Source organism: Numida meleagris, chromosome 3, assembly GCF_002078875.1.
Source record: "Numida meleagris isolate 19003 breed g44 Domestic line chromosome 3, NumMel1.0, whole genome shotgun sequence".
NCBI lineage: Eukaryota > Metazoa > Chordata > Aves > Galliformes > Numididae > Numida > Numida meleagris.
The window spans coordinates 49,857,955-49,877,332 of NC_034411.1; the positions used below are offsets into that span (position 1 = coordinate 49,857,955).

At 38.1% G+C, this 19,378-nt stretch overlaps 1 protein-coding gene across 3 annotated transcripts in view; it reads left to right on the forward strand.

Moving 5' to 3' along the window:
• SCAF8 (SR-related CTD associated factor 8) overlaps positions 1–19,378 on the forward strand; it is a 161,958-nt gene that overhangs the window by 75,646 nt on the left and 66,934 nt on the right. Inside the window, exon 22 of one of the 3 annotated variants that reach the window (XR_002436735.1) lies at positions 17,508–17,688. The exons of the other annotated variants lie outside the window; for them this stretch is intronic. The gene's annotated coding sequence lies outside the window, so the exon portion shown is untranslated. The remainder of the gene's footprint in view (positions 1–17,507; positions 17,689–19,378) is intronic. 3 annotated transcript variants of the gene reach the window in all.

Here is a 19,378-nt window from a genome sequence, read left to right on the forward strand (position 1 = left end):
TGTTCTAGCACTGACTAGATGTGTATTTGAAAGTGACCAAAAGATTTACTGTGGTTTTGAAGACCTGTGAAATTAAAGGAGTTCTGAGGGATATTAAGTGCAGTGGCTGGGTTTTATGTGTTCTCAGAGTTGTGATGTGGAGTTGATGCCGAGCTTTCTCACGTGAGGCTACTGTTGAGGGTTAACACTATTACACTCTCTGTTTTGGTTTGCTTTAGCTTTTGTTCATTTCAAATATGTAAAGGTTTGGGTTAAGGCAGCTTTGCAAACATGGCAGTTCACGTGAACAGTCGAGAGGTGTATTGCGATCTGGGGAGAAGCGATAATTACATGCCGTGATGTTTATAAAAGCAATGGTAAAGAGAAAGAAGTGATTCTGAAAAAAAAAAAAAAAACAGTAAATGCTGACTCCTATTTTCCTTGCTTTATAAGTGGGATGTCTGTCTTCATCTGGTAGAAGCCATAATGAGAAACAGCTGAAATAGCTGCTAGGAAATGGGCTAGCTTGCTTTTAAATACAGTATTGTCACTGACTTCAGTTTCCTCGCTAAGGTTTTTAAGATTCAACTAATCTACTTGTTCTCTTGAGAAAGGACAGAGTACTGAAATCCAAGCAAATGCTTAGTTTGAACTATTTTTGAAAAAAAAAATGCAAGCAGATTTAAACAAATATTAAGAAGTTACAGTAAACACATAGGAAGAGTGATTTTGCAAATGTAGTATGAAACAACTTTGAGCAAGTGGGTAGTGTCCACTCGGTATGAATTTTCTTTTTGCACTTTCAAAATAAAAAGTTTTTTGCAAACATTTATTTTTGCATTTTTGAAAATGAATTTGGTATCTCTTCTTACTGCTGCTTGCAGTTGAGATGTCTTTTTTTTTTCCCCTGGATTTTGCTTGAGCTTTATTAAATTGATATCCTGACATTTGGCTGCTTGCTGCTCTGAAACCAGCAGAGGGTGCACAGGATGTATTCAGCCGTAGCTGTTTCTTCACAGTCCCTTGTGTTACTGCTACATAGGAACCAGATAACTGCCCTCCTAGGCCCTGTTCAGGTATCGCTTGAACATGATTCTCAAAATAGTTCACAGCTGTGCTTCAGTGCACTGTTTTCAGTTCACCTAGGGGGAATTTGCTGGCACTGTTGTCTATCAGATTCAGGACTGTGTCCAGTTCCTATGTGCTTGTTCTTTACACTCCTGCTAAAATGAGCAGGGATTGCACATTCATAATTTCATGGATCGGAGCCTACTTTAAAAGCTGTTGTTTGTCACCGTGATATTTTAGGAGAAAGGTCCGTGGAAGTGGCTTTTGAGCTATTTCTCTGCTTTTTTGACCTACTGTAACTGACCTGGCAGGGCTTTGCTGGGAGCTGCCACCTCCCTCCCCACTCTGTCCAGTCAGCATTGCCTACCAGCTCCCAGCTCTTATCTGTCGCATCACAAAGTAGTTCAAGGACTTAGGAAACTTTTAAAAGTTTGTTTCCTTCTACATGTCCTAATGAGAGGCAAGCAGGGTTTTCCCTGGCCTGCTTTCTGCTCTTCTCTTTTTGATCCTCAAACGCTTTTTATTTTATAAATCAGAGAAATGTGATCAGGATAGCTCAGTTGAGGGAACTGCTTTATATTCTCTTTAGAATGTGTTTTTTCTCTGAGTGTAAGAATCCTCAGATTAACTGCTGCACAGTATGTTTTATTATGTGAAATACTCTTTTTTTTTTACAGTATGATGTATCACATCTGAAAGGGGACTGGCTGCATACACCTCTGGAAAGAACTGGGAAAAGAGCTTTTACCCAAAATTGTCTGCTCTTGTACTGGGTGTTTGGATTTTAGGTGCTTCGTAGATTTGTCACAGTGATGATTTTGATCCTATCAACTTTTAAATACTATTCCCTGATATTTATATAGAATATATAATTGCTCTCAGTTTTCTTTTTGGAGAAAAGTTTATGGGCTCATATATACGTAATGGAATGTATATAATCATTCCCTGGGTACTATACAGGAGTGCTTTACCACAGTGAATCATAGAATCAGAGAGTGAGATGGAAGGGACCTCAAAACCCACCAAGCCCCAAACCCCTGCTGTGGGCAGGGCTGCCACCCACCTGATCAGGCTGCCCAGGGCCCATCCAACCTGGCCTTGAACACCTGCAGTGAGGTATTGCTAAAATAGGACCACTGTAAATGTGTTAATGCGTTTTTGATGTTTCTGGATAGCACAACTCTGGCAGGTGAGAGTTTCGGCAGATCATTTGTTATTAGACAGTTCATATTGTATTGGCAATGGTGTACAAAAGCAGTATGCCAGCAGGAACCTCTCTTCACACCTTGTTTCTCTGACAGTGACTCCTCTTCATCCAACTCCTGCTTCTCTGCAGGCCTGCTGCCACCTTGCCCTTCCCAGGCAGCTGGTGTTAGTGCAGTGCATCTTGTGGGATCCTGATGTCAGTGTATCCCACCAAGTGCAGCAAGTCAGGAGTGGGTAGGTAGCTGCCATCTTACATCCTCACCTATAAACCAATCCCCTACCATCAGTCCTGTGAGAAATACTATGATTGCTTCAAAAAAAATTGCATAATATTTGGCCATTTAAATGACCAAGTCTAATGAATAAGACAAGATAGACCTTTGGCTTTAATCACCTATACATTTGCTCCAAGTTGATAGTATTTATTTTACTACACCCATTACCTGAAAGATTTCTTCGTGAAGCCCTTGCCTTTATGCATCCTGTTTAACAGGTCATGTATTACGATAGTGAATATACCAAATAACATATGGAAATTATATATTTTTTTTATTCATATTCCATAGTAACATTCAATACTGAGTGCATTGGATGCATGAGCGCATTTTATGTATAGTTTCAGTGGCTTAATGTAACATACTTCGCAGGTACTATTTTCTAAGATGTAAAAAGGATCTTCATAAGCTTAACATGTAGGAATATGTAGTTGTGGCACTTAAACTGTCCTAACTTAATTTCTGTAATATCTCAAGTACAGGCAGGAAGAAAATGGTACATAGTTTAAATTCACATTGTCAGTTTTAAGATACATTTATCATTAATCCAATATAGTTGCATAATACTGCTCTGAGAGAGTTTTCATACCACAGTAAAGTATTTTTATCCACTTTTTTCAGGATTTAAGTTTACCTCTGTGTCTAGATATTGGTGTTTCTAATGCTTGACTGTTAGAACAGTTGTGTATGAATTAGCCTAGTATAAATCACTGAAAAACACTATTTAGCTTTATTTCATGTTAATGTATTTTTGCTTTGTAATTTCTTCTATTGGTCATTTTTTTTCTAAAGGATCTTATTTTTCCAGCATCTTGTTGGAATCAAGTTCATTGTATCAAATGCAACTTGTTTTCTTCTTATTTCTAACAGGCCAAGTTGCTCTCTGGATGCATTATAAATTAATTAAGTTTCCTACTTAGGATCTCAAAACTTAAAAAAAAAAATCATTTTTTTATTTCTTGTAAGAAAATCTTTCATCGTACCTGTAGCAGAGTGCTAAGTCAGGGCTTGAAACAGTGATTGAGCACCTGGTGGGAAGGCAGGGCCAACCCAGGGGAGCTCAGGTGCAAGCAATGCCCCTGAATGACCAGAAGGGGTGGAGCTAGGGTCTACCCCTTCCCAGACCTCATTTAAGGGTTGGCAGGGGGAGGCAAGGGTATCTTTCTGGAGGCGTGCGTGCACCTGAGGCCTTCCAAGGGTAAGCAGATTTCTTCCTTTGTTTCTGTGTTTGTGGCTGCTGCATTTGAGCACATCCTATGCTCTTCCTCTCACACCACAGGTGATTGATCTTGGAGAAGTAGGAAAAAACTTAATCCAGATCTAGAGTACACTAATCTTAATAACTGGTCTAGACTTAAGATTTGAAGTTTCTTGAGTTTGCCTGAGGAATGATAATTTGCCTTTAAAGGAACAAGTGATCTGAAGCCTACTTTGCTTTATAAATTTCTTTATTTTGTTCATAATAAAACTATCCTGAGTGTAGTTTGGGTTAGCTAAGAATAACTTCTCCAAGTGTTCTATCTGTATTGGTTTCCTTAGTCCGGTAGTACCTTCAAGCACTGGAGTGTTAGTTGAATGTTTTACTTCAGCTTACTATCCCAACCAGTGACTTTCATGCCATAACATTTGTTGTGAGTGTCCAATCTCTTTAATGAGATCGTTGGCAGTTCTTCTCTGAAATTCCAGTTCTTCTTGTTTTTCCTCCATATTGCAGTGAGTGTCTTCTTGCTCTGCTTAAGAACAAGGTGATTATAGTATTTTTTCTAACTTCAGAGTAAGGATTAATTTATGTTTGTGCTTTGAATTAGAGGAAGCAAAGGCGTATCTGGTTTTACATCTCTTTGGGCTTTTAGTTTAAATACACTTTCAGTTGTTATATAGGCATGAAAATTTCTCAAATACAGATTCATTAAGTTGGGTTTTTAAACTGTTGCTTTAAAAAAAAAAACAACAAGATTAGTAGATCATTAGTTTCTATGAACAGCATTCCTAAGGTGTCCCAACCAGTAGGAGGAGGACTTATTTATAATTAGCAAAGAAAGAAATTTTCTTTCCATCTTTAGAATCAGTTGTGTTAAAGAGGTATGGGGAACTTGCTACTCAGCAATGCCCGGTTTTAGTCCAGCAGGGGCAGCTAAATGAATAGCTGCTTGCATTACCTTTACACAGCACAGATGCTGTAACATCTCCTGTGGCTCCATCCTCCTGCTGGAGTTCCTCTTCTTCACTCCTCTTGTGGCAGCATTTTGTCTCCTAGCTTCCAAATTTTCAAGATAATAGCTCTCCTGCTCCTGTTGGTACTGAAGAACAACAGAATTTCAATGGCTTGTGGTTGGTAGCTGGAGAATTGGCAAGTGGAGTAGGTAGAGATGCTCAGCAGCAACTCATGTAGTAGGGGCAATGTAAATGCTGGTCTCCACAGCAGTCAGTGAAATAAGGAGAAGGAGACGCAGTAATTCTTTGGTTGTTCTTGTTAATCGGTTGGGTGTGTGTTTGTTTATTGTGTGTGCTTTGTTGTTATGTTGCTTATAAAGCGTATAATGCATATGGCTGTGCCAGAGAAAACAGTGTTGCCTCATGTAAAGCAAAATACAAAATTCAGTATATAGGAAACTTCAGTGCAAGTGAAAATGTTGTTAGTTGTTTGAGCATTCTTTAAACATAATGACTGTTCTTAAATTCAAAGGGTGAGAACTGAAGATAATTAAAAACTTTCACCTGGAAAGTAAGATACATAGTATTTATAATTCTGTCAGATAAAAGTCAAGATCTGAATTTGTTGTAAACTATATCATTGCTAAACAGATTTAAGGAGATGTACATTATCCTCTCAGCAGAAATTATAGCAGTTCAATCCCAAATCAGTATGTTTAAGTTGTTATTTTAGTAAGACTAAACCTTCCTATAGGGAAAACAAATGATCAAAAAACCCTGAAAATACAAATGAAAAGCAAGATTAAATAAATTATCACAATGCTCTTCCTTTTGCTGCTTTAAATGTCTTCAGCAGCGCTTCTAAAGGCAACGTTGCTTTTCCTTGTTTTGCACTGGCACTGTAAATGGCACACCTGAGCTGCGCTGGCCCTGTGTCAGTTCGCAACATGAGGACAGGCACGTGGCCTAGCTTCTGCGCCATGCTGTGCCTACGCCTGCTCCTCCTGCCTGTGGTGTGGGTGCACCCATTGCCTGTGTTTGCTGCATGGCCTGTCTTTGGAAAGTGTAAGCTGCCAGAGTGGTGTGGTAGGAGGGGGTGAGGAAGTCATCTGTTCTCCTATTTATTTGCCTAGTAAATCCAAGTGTAGGAGGTTCTCATTCCTGTAAGACCAAAGTGCAAGCTGTCACTGATGTGTTCTAGAGGAGGATTTACTACTCAGTGAGTAGTGTCAATTCCCAAAGGTCAGCTTTCTTAGGGCTAGTCCAAGTCCCTAGGAAATACTTCTTTTTCACACATTCATGTCATTAGTTACAAGCCGCCCACCCTATGCTGCTTATCCACAAGCTGAAGTGCCTTTAGCAAAGTGCCAGCAAGGTGATATTTCCTAAAAGCATTTCTTTGAAATGCTAAATCTCAAACAGATTCTGCTCAGAAACAGCTCTCCAGGCACCTTGACAAGCCTAGAAGAAACGAGTGCAGATCAACATGGGGGTGATGACAAGAGCATTGTACCAGCCCAGGCACAGGAAGTTCTGAGAGTGGGGGGTTGCTTTGTGCTGGGTAAGCTTAAGGTGTCAGCACACTATGTTTTTGAATCTGGCACTGGAGAGCAGACTACAACCTGGTTTTAATTAAAAAAAAAAAAAAAAAAAGCAAGTGCAAGAGTCTGTGAATATGATGGATCTGCCCAATGCCACAGCAGGGAATAGTATAAAAAGATCTGCTCTGCTTCCCGGTACCTGATTTGGGTTTTCATGGTTCTCAGGATGTTATGGCTCCCTATCATTACTCTAGATATGTTCTATATCCCTAAAAATATTTATTATTAAATGTATTTTAAATACTTAATAAACACACGACTAGAAGCATTAATTAGCAGTAACTTAAAGGCCACTATGGAGAGCTAGGTTTGATTATGACAGAAAATGTTCTTGTGCATATTGGAAGAAAGCAGCTGCTATTATGATTTAGAGAACTGACAATTGAAAAAGCCAGACTATTCTGGGGAACAAGTGGCTTGTGTGAAGGAGCACAGCAGGCATGTGATGGAGTAAAGCCTTTTGAGTCTTGGGAGTTTGGCTTAAGATCGTAAGGGGATGTAGCTAGACTGGTAAGATGTCTACCTCACTTGTTTCCCAAATTCCCACCTGATGTTAAATGAAGAGCCGGGGGAGCTGCATTTGAGCTGTTGCATGAAGATCAGTGCCAGCCTGTATGTGTTTTAAGAGTACACAGACAGATGTAACCTAATAGTAAGGAAAAAATGTATACTACCAAGCATATAAACAGGTAGATAAGAAAATAACCTTGTTGTAGAATTTAGTCAGAATGAAATATCTGAGGTTTGTCTAGAGTCGCCTCTATTAAAGATGGAACTATTAGACTACTCCTTGTTAGGGACGTGTTGATGAATTTAAGAAAACTCATGACAAGTTCCTGCCACTTCAAATGATACTGTCATTCTAGAGCAGATATAGTGGTCTTTCATTTCATCTTACATGTAAGGTGAAATGGCAGATGTGATGGATTTTGTTTTGTTAGCTATTGATTCCACAGTTGCTTTGTGAGTTTAAGGTTTCAGTAGTGACCATCTGAAAACAATGACTAAAAATTAATGAAATATACTACTGAATTTAACTGCCTTCTACTTTTTGGATGGCTTTATTTAATCCTTGACAGTTTTCAGGATCAAGCCACACTCGAGAAGACTGAACGGCAAAGCTGACAAAAAGAAATGCCAGAAAAAATCCACTGGAATATGCACGTTAGAGATTTGTATTATAACACAAGTACTCATTGAGACATTCAGCAGTGCTGTTACAATAGTGCTTTTGATTTGTCATTAATACATTGTAAAGTAGATTGAACTTCTAAAATTTAGTATTAATCATAACAAGAATTTAAACTTCGGTCCAAGAAAGTACAAGAGATAAGACTTGTTTGCTTAGAGTAACTGGAATTCTTCATGTGCTTAAATTTAAGCATAGGTGAGTGCATAGTTGCAGCGGTGTCTACATGAAAAGGGATAAATAAGGCAAATGTGGAGAAACAGAAGAAGGTGAACAACACCCTTAAAAAAATTAAAGATTAGTTTAAAAACAGTACTCATGTAAACTCAATTGCTTATTTGATATTAGTATGACTGATAAAATCGTGGCAAGTTCTAAAGTCTGATAACGTTAAAATGCATTATGTTTGTCCTTTTGCTCAGTTCATGTTTCTGTCTGCCAGCCACTGTTTTTTTCTGACTTTGTGGTTTAAGTTAGATGAGCTCATGAGTTTTTCGTTGCAGTTTTTCTAATAAAACCATTTCCCATATGATAGGATATGCAATACTATCCAAATAAAAAAATTTTGTGAAATTTGGTTGATTTCCAAAGTTTCATATTAAAAGAAAGTTAGGAAAATATTATACAGAAACTGCCCTCCCACCAGCCAGCTCTTCTTTAATAGCATTAGCTTTGGCAAATTTCAAAAATATTTCATACAGAGGAGTTTCATCCCCTAAAATATTCTGTATGTGATCTTTCATACATCATTCTTTGAGATTCTCCTTCCATCTCATTTCAGAAGCACTCCATTCTGGATAATTTTGATAGAATCAGAAGGCAGATTTCTCATTAGCATTGAAAGGCATGATACATTCTTTGGCTTTCGGTTTGCTTTTCATAAAGCAAGTACATTTCCCAGGTTGCAAGATATTTAACTGAGATGCATGTTAGTGTTCCTTAATTTATGTGCATTAAATGATATTTTAATACCTACAGATGTGAGTTCCTAAATCTGGGTGTTGCCCGAGTAAATATCTTGGCACCAGACTCCTAGAAGTTTTATTTATGGTATTCCTGGTGTCTGACAGCATTTGGTAGATATAAGTAGGCTTTCATTCTAATTTGTCTCCTTATCTGCTTTTGTTTTATATTAACTTTGAAACAGTATTATTAAATAGTTTAAACAAAAGAAGACAAACTAAGACATAATTTATATGCAAGCTGCTTTACAAAATAAAGCCATACTTTATTTGCCTCCAAAAATCAATGTGTCATCACTTTAAAAAGGATTCCTCTGCCGTAATTATTTTTGTGTTGCAGGATATGAAAATGCCATTTTATTCTTTGCTCTTGAAAAATCTTTTTTCCAACACAGGAGACAAATACTATCGTTATCAGATTTATTTAGCTTATAATTGTATACCCATGAACAGTAATCAGTTACAAAACTGATAGCAATCTGACCTTCAGTACTAACAACAAAGTGATGTATTTCAGTCTCGGAGATTATGCAAGTCTGTTGTTCCCTTCCCATGATGTATCTGTTCATCCTGAGTGTGGTACAGAGAGGAGTATAAAAGCACAGGTTTTCAAAGACACAAAATCTGTTCCCCAGTAAATCCTGAAGGAATTGCACATGGGGGCTAAAGCAGATGTTTGATGGTTCCTGGTAGGTGTTGAAATCAGTCTACCCCAAATTAGGTTATCGCAGAAAAGTGGTTGTTTGTGTGCTTATAAATAAGTACTTGCACAGTTTTTCTATATTGGATTTTCCTGTCTCTTCCCACAAAGTATAGTGTCTCATATATGCGAATTTGTTTTTATTATAGAAATCCCCAAGCTATCATCATCTGATTTTTTTTGAGACACTTGAGCCTATACTTAACTTTGTGTACAGAGTTTTAACTTGACATGTAATCCTGAAAAGCTGTATTTAAAACAAACAAACATTGCTAATTATGCAAATGTGCTACTTTCTTTCAGGCCTTCATGCTCAGGTATTTCTAAGATAAAACCATAAAGTCACAGAATACAGAATCTTATGGCAAGAGAGCATTGTGCCTGCTGAATTCCTGCAAATCCCTTATTCCTTCAAATTTTGCAGAGATCAGAGGAAAGCACAGTGTTATCTTCCAGAAACCTTCATTCCTTGTTGGATTTTCTTTTTCTTTTTCCTTCTTACTGTTTCTAATCACCCGAGCATTTTGATTAACTTGCTTCTGTTTCTGTGCTATTCTTTTCCCATTTCAGATGAGAAGAAAATTTCAGAAATGTCAAAGGAATTAGACATTTCTATGTTCACCTTTGTGTTATATATATATTCCTAATTCGTAGGAAGATTGTCTTATGGTTTAATGAGAGCTAGTCTGAATGAACTGAGAGACCCTAGCCTAGATCTCATGTGGTTTACTGTAGGTTTCAGCATGGTATGGAACAAATTGCTTAATGTCACGATGTCTTGGTTTTCCGTTTATGATAAAGGAATAATGATGTTTTTTTGTTGTTTTCCCTTTCAGTTCTTTCTCTTATCTGTATTCAGTGTGGTCTCCTGGCTAAAAAACTCTTTTACGTGTGTTTATTAGACTCCATAATAGAAGTAGCTGGAACAAAACCAGACCCTACTGGTAATAAGAAATTTTGTGATACTGTCCATGTTTAACATCCTATATCCTCTAAGGAAGATTTTGGCTGAACTGATTCAGAAAGACAAAGATACGATACTTTAGCTTGTGAAGTTATGGGCAACTGTTCTGTTCTTGGAAGCTCTTCCTTTTTGTGTCCTCAGTCCCTAGTTTGCATGGTTTCTTTAGTGTTTATGGCATTATAAGTTTCTATAACAGTTATTCAGCTTGCAGGAATCCGAAGAGGGCATTGTTGTATGTATCAGAAAGGAATATTTACTATGTTTGTAGCATTTAGCTGGTGCCAGTACTCAGTGGAGAGGCTAAAATAGATCCCCAACAAGGCAATTTTACAAAATGCAAAAAAACTGTTTTCAGGAAGTTTCTAATGTCCACTTTGACATCATATTATATGCAATTCATTTTATTCATAGGTGATCATTGCCCATGTAGGTACAGTCTGCAAAGGCTCTACAGTGACTGAGAAATCAAAGCAGGAAATCAGAGTGTATTGCTTTGTTGGGCATTTCCAGATACAAGTTCCCCAGAAATGCTTAAGGGTGAAAATAATTGTTTTATTTAAATGAATTTTAAAGGTCTTTGGACAAACAAATACTGATGTTACCTTGACACACTTGAAAAGATATAAAGAGTAATCGGAACACTGCATTACAAATATTTCTGTATTGGTATTGTATCATTTCTTTTATATATTTTTTTCTGTGCAAGGACTACTTAAACATGCAAATCTGAGTTTCTTTAAACTGTACATCTCCTTAGTTGCCTATATTTGTAATTAATTAAAATTAAAAGCTAATGTAGTTACATTAGCTTTTACATCCTACCAAGAAGGTCATGTAAATCATCACTAAAAATAGTTTAAGTATGGACTTTTCATTTGAAGCTGAGGAACTTTTTCAGAAAACTGTTAAGCTTGACGTAAAAGTAGAAAGAGCAATTGAATAACTGACAGAATCAGTTAAATCACATCTGCCCATGAATTTGATTTTTCCAGAGTGAGAACTGTAGTTTGTGTTGTCACAAGTTCCAGTGCATTATCCAGTCTTTATAGATCGTCCTCTAATCTCTGTGTTCAAGTTGTCAAGCAGAATCGTGGACCATAACAGTGGTCATTTGGTGATGTTTTCTTTGGTCTCTGTTTTTATCTATTTATCTTTTTTAAATGAAGAGTTGTTTGTTTTTAAAGACTACTTTGTTTAGGGCTAAAACACTGACAAGACATCATGGAAGTGTTCCATTCTGCACTTTGCCTGCACTGTAGCCCTGACTAGAAAAAGAAATATCACTCCCATTTTTAAGAAAGGTAGGAAAGAAGGCCCAGGAAACTACAGACCAGTAAGCCTCTGTGCCTGGGAAAACCATGGAACAGATCTTTCTTGAAGATATGTTAGGGCACATGCAGGATGAGGAAGTGATCTGAGACAACCAGCATGGCTAGGTAGTCACAGCCAGAGGGTTATGGTCAACAGCTGTATGTCCAGGTAGAAGCCAGTGATGAGTGGTATCCTCCAGGAGTCCATACTGGGGCCAGTGCTCTTCAATATCTTTATCACTGCCCTGCATAGTGGGATTGAATGCCCCCTCAGCGAGTTTGCTGATGACACCAAGCTAAGTAGCACAGCTGATACAACGGAAGGAGAGAATGCCATTCAAAGAGACCTGGACAAGCTTGAAAAGTAGGCCTATGTGAACCTAATGAGGTTCAACAAGGATAAGTGTGAGGTGTTGCACTTGGGTAGTGGCTATCCTAGATATTTCTGCAGACTGGGAGAGGACCTCATTGAGAGCAGCCCTGCAGAAAAAGACTTGGGAGTTCTGGTGGATGAAAAGTTTGATATGAGCCAGCAGTGTGTGTTTGCAGCCCAGAAGTCTAACTGTTTCCTGGGCTGCATCCAAAGAGAGGTGGCAGCAGGGAGAGGAAGGTGACTGTCCCCCTCTGCTCTGCCTTCGTAAGGCCATATCTGGAGTACTGCATCCAGGCCGGGGGCCCCCAGCACAAGTACGGTGTACATAAAGGTGATCAAAGGGCTGGAAGACCTCTCCTATGAGGAAGGCCTGAGGCAGCTGGGCTTCGTTCGCTTGGAGAAAGGTCTGGGGAGTCCTCATTGCGGCTTTCTAGTGCTTAAGGGGAACTTACAAACAGGAGGGGGAGACCAATTTTTTTTATGTAGTCTGATGCTAGGACAAGGGAGAATAGTTTTAAACTGAAAAGGGAAGATTTCAGTTAGATGTTAGGGAGAAATTCTTTGCGCAGAGGATGATGAGGTAGTGGCATTGGATACCCCATCTCTGGAGGCATACAAGGTCAGATTGGATGGGACACTGGGCAGCCTGAGCTGGTGGGTGGCAACTGCTCATGGCAGGGGAGTTTAAAGTAGATTAACTTTAAGATCTCTTCCAAGCCATGCAGTGATTCTATGAATAGATAGCCTCTTCCAGGGCTAATTGTCCTTATGTTAGAAAGTTTTTCACGATGTCTGACTTAAATCTCCACAGCAGTATATTAAGTCATTTCCATTATGCATGATAGACATGGGGAACAATTAGTCACCACTGACTTTTCATAGCAAACATTTGCATAGTTTAAAAATGTTATCATCTCAATCTTTTCTTTCCCTAGACTAAACAATCTAGCTTTTTCAACCTTTCCTTGTTCTACATCATTATTTTTTTTGTATCTTTCATCTGGACTCCCTCCAATGGCTTCCTTCCCCTGACAGTGTGGTAGGCAGAATGGGACACAGTCGTGTAGCCTGAGCTTTACCACCCCTAGTAGGGGAGGAATAATTACTTCAATTTGTGTATACCATTATCATGAATATATAATCAGACTGCTTTTTTTCTGCAACTACATATTATCCTGATTTACAATTTGTTTATATACCACTATAACCCCTCCATGGATGTTTTCTGCAGTACTGTCTCCTTTCTATATCTGTGCCACTAGCATTAGCCTTCAGTGATCTGCACTTGTTTCTATGGACTCAGTGCATTAATTTCAGAACCATTATCCAAATTACTGCAATTGTGGTGAATTCTAATCCTGTCTTGTAAGCTGTTTACAACGTCACCATGTTTTCTATCACATCTGATTTTAAACATCTTTTTATTATTGAAGATCCTCAAATATGCTAAGCTTCAGAATTATAACTGGCCTCTTTCGAGAACCTTGCTGAAAATGAATGGTTGAACATCTCAGCTTTTCCTAGGTTGTGCTCCCATCTCAGATAAGCAGTGGTTATGCTGTAGAGCAGCTAAACTTCCTTTTATTTGTCAGCTATGCAGACATATAACAGCCTAGGTAACTGGCATCTCAGCCACAAAAGGCAACACAAAAAATGCAGCGTTCATGGCAGAGTTCTTCCATCCATGAAGTCAAGGGAAGATGATCTTTGTGGTTGTCTTGCTCCTTGAAGTAGTCCATGGGGTATTTTCCTGAGCCAATAAGCTAATCCTTTCTGCAACGCAATTGTAACTGAAAAGAATAGCTGTCTCTGACCATGGAAGCCTGCCATTGTTTTAAAGATTAATCCACAGCTTTATAAAATACTCCTGGAGTAAAATTCCCGAAGGAACTACACTGATGATGTGCCTCTTTGCTGTAATGGCAACCAGGAAGAGAAAAGATATAACCAGCTCTGCTGTTTCTGTTGTGATAGACAGAGACCTTGCACAGAGTAATAAATACAATCTCCTAGAGCTGAGGGAGATAAAAATTAAAACAAAGCTGAGTCTGGTGGGTACTTCTAAAGCTCATGTGAATGTAAATTGGGAAGTGAACAACATAAATTATGTATTGATAGAACAGACAATGTGAGCACTGGTCTCAGACTGAAAACAGATTGATCTGCCTGTTATGGGCCAAACTGCAACTCTACATCTATCGCCTTTATTTAGGCAAGGGTATACGTGATTCAGCTCTTTAAGGATGTTTCTTCTTTTCTTTATTGAAAATGGTCTGTAATAGTTATTTCAGACCTCTCTAAGTGGATGACAAATAACCAGATTTTAGTTAAACCAGAACTTTCTTTATAGCCTTTCCTTACCTTGCTAAGCAGTGCTATTTCAGTAGCTCTCTGGATAAGAGCACTGTTTTTCTTTCTTCAGATGCTCCAAATATTAAAGTTATTTTAAAGGAGTAGTTTTGGATTCAGTTTGTATTCATTCTGATGGGTTATATATCATGTATATTATATAATGCCTGTAATTTAAGAGTCCACATAGAAAACAAAACATTTATTATATTCTGAGGCATTTTCGAGGAGTGGATAACTATGATTAACTGAATAGACTATTAGCTACCACTATTACTCTGCTTGAATGCAGCTGAAATAGCATTTCTTTAGTGGTAAAAATATTTGGCAGCACTGCACTTGAGGGGAAAAAAATAAAATACCAAAAACAAAACAAATAAACCCTCAAACCTTTCTAAATGACATTTCTGGAAAGTCATCTACATTCCTGAGCATCTCCAAATAAATTTTGTTTAAAGGCACCAGACCAGATTTTCCTAGGTTATATCTTTTCAAGAAATATGACTTCTGACTACATAATGTAGTTGAATGTTATATTTCATCAGTCTTATTTGAACAAATGTGGAAATTCAATAATTAAAGTAGCTATGGTGATAAAGTTTTCTTTGGATTTACTAAGCCGCCTTACTCAAGTATTCCCATTATATTATAGGTGTTTTTTTCTGATTGAATGTTTGTTCTCTGCAGTACGTATGTTTTTCCAACTATTTATATCACTGCAGAATCATGTATTGCAATTAGAATAGAATATATTCTGGTTCAACTTAAAATTGTAGAATTTCTAATGAAATACTGATAACAATTTTCTTATACTAGTGATACAAGCCAACAAGCATGACCTAACAGCTGATCAAATTTATTACCACTTTTTTTACTTCAGTTTTTTTTAAAAATGCTGTTTCGGCATTGAAATAGATTGCTCTTTTGAGTACATCTTAAGCACCTTCTACTGCAAGGCCCTGTATTATTTACTAAAAGCTTTCCTTATCGTACAGGAATTTCCCTTTGTGAATTTGTTCAACACTTTTGTTCCAAAGACAAAACAGAATGTGTCTTCAGGGTAAAAGAAGGGCCTTCAGATTATTTTTGAACTGAATGTTCTTGACAGCTTAATCTGACTGGAAACTGAGGATCTCTGAAGTTTCTTTATTTTCCTCTCTCTCAAACAACTTGTTAATATATCTTCATGCTTGGAGTGTCAGATCTCGTCATACATGCTGGTGATAGTTACAGTTATAGAAGATCATAATAATTAGCAAGAATCTTTCTGGTTTATGTCCTTTGGTGAACAGGAATTATACAATTTTTTCAGTGTTGCTCTCTGGAGATCATTGGCATCTGGAGCTGACTGCCCTTTTCTGCTACTGGGAGTTGTTGGATGACTTTCTGCAGATTGGGTGGTCTGTTCTGGAGCTGGGGAATGAAGATCCTAACTCTAGTGATAGTCTGTTTATGAAAAAAAAAATGCTCATCTCTGCACAAGTAATGCTGAATTTGACTTCAATTTTCCTATTTCTGGAAAAAAAACTCCCTACAGTTGTCTCCCTACAATAGCATGCTTAGGTACTTAAAAATATTTGTTTTCTAATATAGAATGCCCCAAAACTTTGAAACTTGACAAGATTTCAGAAGTGAGCATATGCAAAAGGCATTATTTTAAGGTCAGTGGTATCAAGCAATTGCGGCCATTGTTTAAGATCAGATCAAAGTCTTTGTTAGTCAGACCTAACAGAGAGATTGGTGGTGACAGAGATGTTTCTGTTTTGACGTGAAGAGTCTCTTGGTCTGTGTTTTAGAAGAGAAGAGTGAGCTCAGTATCTGCTAAAATAAAAAATTATCTTGTGATTAGAAAATGGAGTTAACGATGATCTGAAGAAAATGTTCTACAGGAAGACTGTCTCCTGCTTACTTAGCATTGGACAGATTTACCATCAATACAGAAACATTTGTAGATGAAAAAAAAGTATGAGACTAAGAGACATTCTATTTATATGATTTATAAATCTGAATTAAAGATGCCAAAAATATATTTAGTGCCAGACCTCGTAAGTCAGCATTGAAGTTGTTGACTTTCTGATCTGCTAAGGTCACAGAGAAACCGCAAACAATGACTAGTCGTACCTTGCACCTTTAATAAGGTCATTTAAGACATTATCTAATGATATTTTAGTAATTAAAAGTTTAAATGTATCTGATGCTTCTCAAGCAATTTTCAGTATATTTAAAAGAATCTATAGTTTGTGAGGTTCAGCTTTCTTGGTTATTCCTACATTTCTATTTCTCCAGGGAGGGGATTTCTGCACTCAGCTGTTGGAAATGGTATTTTTACTGCAGAATGGGGACTGTGTAAAGCATGCGAGAAGGAAGCTGAAGGTCTCCACTGCATGGCTACGGGCAGAGAGAAAACAAAAGTCTTAAACAGCCAGTGGGCATGCAAACAAGGCAAAGATTCATTCTGCATATTGGTAAAAATCTAGCAAATAGCTGCAAATGTGTGTTACATCCAAAGATAACACTGAAAGACTGGGATAAAATTTAGTAATAGCAATGTAAAATCAGATACTTTAACAAAGAAATGCAATTTCTGCAATTACTTGTTGGAGATGCTTTGTTTTTTCCCCTCACTTTAGTATGTTCATTAGTTGTGGGATGTCTCTGAGCCATAGATGTAATATAGCTGTGTAAAAGATAAATGCTATCTTAGGGCATACCAAGTAAGGTATTTTCAGCAGACATAGTGAAGTTATCAGTGCCTTTGTAGAAGGCATTTGTAGGATATATGTAGTACAGAGGTTTCATCATCTATGTTGATGAAGAATTGAATCAAACTGAAATAGAGGCAAGCTACTGGGAAAGAACAGAGAAACCTAACAAGCAAAAGTAAATGAATAGGTGTTGTCTTATATATATTTATAGTTTATATATTTATTTTTTATATATAAGCAATTAATTTCTTAAAGAGTCAGCCAAACAAGAGGTACATCTTGGTCAGTTAATGGAAAGGAACATAAGTCTTTTGTTTCCATCTGCAGTACCCATCTTACTCCAAATAGTAAAGGTCTTCAATTTTGCATGCTCCTGAGACTGCCCTTGGGAATGAGAAGTTCTCAGTGAGATGGAGCTCCTCATCCTTCTCCTATTCTTCATCCTTATGTTCATTCCCTCATACAGGCTCTCAGAACCAACTCAGTCAGCCCTTCCTCAGCATTTCAGGACAACCCAAAGGATTTGTCCAAATTGCCACTGCCCTTCTTGTGAATGTGCCCCTGCCTCGAGGCAGAGCAAAAACATTCCTGTAGCCAGGCCAAATAGTAGGAATTAAGGCTCTTCTTTTTTTTTTTTGCACCTCAGTGTGTTGTTTTTTTTTTTTTTTGCAGTTTCCAGCTCTCATGCTCTGCTGCACCATATCCACCCTGGTGAGCACTGCTGAGTGCAGACCGAGCGTGCTGCCTGCTGTGTCAGGAGCTGTCTCCCTGTCATGATTCAGTCCTTTAGCCATGTGGCTGTTCTCCAGCAGTAATGTAAACCCTTGTCTCCCTCACAGCACTGCCAAGTAAGGTAACTGCTTCAGCCTGCAGATCTGGCAGGCAGCAGATCCAGATGTTTCTTATCCCGCACATGTCAAACAAGCAAAAAGTCACAGCTTCAAAATTTACAAGACCGGCTTTAAAATTCTGAGAAATATTAAGATTAATGCTCTGCAAATCCCTTTTATTTTGGTCTCTGTTTTTCTCAGCCTCTTCTGAGCCTATCAGAAGAGACAGAATTCACATTTTACACCTTTTCCTTTTTGCTTATAAGTGCACAAAAGTAAACTGACAGGCGAAAACTGAGATTGTCACATGAGCAGCTCTCTCCAGCAGGTGAAGCTTTACAGAAATAAATCTCATGATGGGGCATGGGAGAAAACCTCTACAGTTGACAGAGCCGTATTTGATAAAGCCAAGAGCTGCATTTGGCCAGAGATGGTGAAATTCCTCTGAGTGCAGAACTCACGCAAGCCTGTAGGAAGCTGCAGGGTCCCCAGGTGCGTTTTGGAGAGCTGGCACCTGGGACCCTAGTCATATCTGAACTACAAATGTGGTATCCCACTGGGCTGTTCATTTCTAACGTTTCCTTTTATGATATCAAGACTCTTAGGTGTACTTCTGCCTAATATTTTTCTGTTAATTTTCTTAAAAAAGTCAGCGATGAGAATTTTTGTGTAACTTAGGTACAAGAATGTTGGTATTTAGCTATTGAACATCACTACTCATTTTACACCCCTAAAAAGCACCTTTGATTGAATCACCTAAATCACTGTCAATTTTAAAATATGTTGAGATATGACATCAAAACATGCAATATGACATGATGTTTCAAATATTAGTGTTATCTTGATAGAGTCTTCTCTAACATATCAGAGACAGATGCTTCCTAGTTTAATTCAAGTGTATAATCATCGACTTTTCCATACAAAAAAGGTTATGACATTCAGGAACAAGCATATTGAGGTATTTCATTATCGGTAGTTTACTCTCTAAGCCATAAACTTTTGCTGAAATTTGAAGTCAGTTGAAACCTGTGTGTTTTATGGTGCTTGCTAACTTCATTAAAACTTTTGATTTTGCTATTAACTAATTCTCTATTTGGTAACTTTAGGCTTAATTACACTGTTACTAATTTTCTCTCTGTCAATCAACATGCCAATATTATACTTTTAGAACTTCTCCTCTTCCTTGCTTTTAGTGAGACTCATCTCACGCAAAACACTTACACTGCAGAGCAGACTGCTTTGTCTCTGTAGTGCAGAGAGAGCTCTCAGCAGGGCAGGGTCACCCACACACCTCTGGCTGCCTCCTGATGCTTATGTTTCTCACTTCAAGTGTGAGACAAATCCTCCTCCTGAGGTGCCCAGCACAGAGTGGCTGTAGGTAATTCTAGCTGAGTGTGTGACATTTGTGATGAGCGTGCTGCATATGCACAAGTGTGAGTACCATTAAAGATACACTGATGAGGCTGGAAACCTTTAGGGCATCTAAAATGGCATGAGATGCCTGTAATTAGACAGCTGAGTCCCATCCTTAGAAAACTAACTCTGGTGAGGTGAATCACCCCCCCACTCCATGTGGCTGGAGCAGCTCCTCCATGCATAATTTCAGATATTAGGAGAGATCTTGTGTTTATCAGAACTACATCTCTGTGTGCAACTTCAGCTATCGGTGGAAAGTGATGGTCCTTAAAAAAAAAAAAAAAGTGCACTGGGTGT